Here is an 867-nt window from a genome sequence, read left to right on the forward strand (position 1 = left end):
CATTAGGTTTAAGTAGTTCTAAGTTCTAGGGGACTGATGACCACAGATGTTAAGTCCCATAGTGCTCAGAGCCATTTGAACCATTTTTTTATATTTTAACTGAAATGTAAAAGCATCTAAACAGTTTTAAAAATCACAAAAAACTTGTGCACGTCATATATTTTAAAATTTCTATCAAATATTTAAAATCTTCGGCCGAAAAGAGATTTTATCTGCTGCAGCTCGCTCCTACATGGTGAACTGAAGGAATGGCAATTAAAAAAGAATTTGGGATGATTATAGTGACGATACTGGCTGCATATTACAGTGACGATACAGGCTGCATATTATAGTGACGATACAGGCTGCAGGTGGAGAAATCCACTGACATGAGAGACTTTCACGAAGGAAAGATTTTTGTGACTTGGCGCACAGGAAAGAGCATCTCGGACACGGCGAGCCTGCTCGCCTGACGGCGGGCTACTGTCATCAGTCGTTGAAGGACTGTGATACCAAGGGTAGGTGACGGCCTGTTCCCATGCTGACACAGTGTCATAATCAGATATGACTGGATTGCAGTGGGCTCGACATAATCGAGACTGGACCGTGGTTTGATGAAAACATGTTACCTGGTCGGACGACTCACTTTTCTTGCCACAACAGGTCGATGGTCACGTGGGGAAACGCCATCAGCCAGGCGAAGGGCTGCTCAGCTTATGCACTGTGCCACGGATGCAGGTTTGTGGGGTCAGTATTATATGCTATGGGGAACACTCACGTGGGCCTCTATGGGAACTGTGGTAGTAACATAAGACATCTTGAAAGCTGTGGACTGTTGTTGTTGTTGTTGTTGTTGTGGTTTTCAGTCCTGATACTGGTTTGATGCAG

This window comes from Schistocerca americana, chromosome 5 (assembly GCF_021461395.2).
Source record: "Schistocerca americana isolate TAMUIC-IGC-003095 chromosome 5, iqSchAmer2.1, whole genome shotgun sequence".
NCBI classification, from domain to species: Eukaryota; Metazoa; Arthropoda; class Insecta; order Orthoptera; family Acrididae; genus Schistocerca; species Schistocerca americana.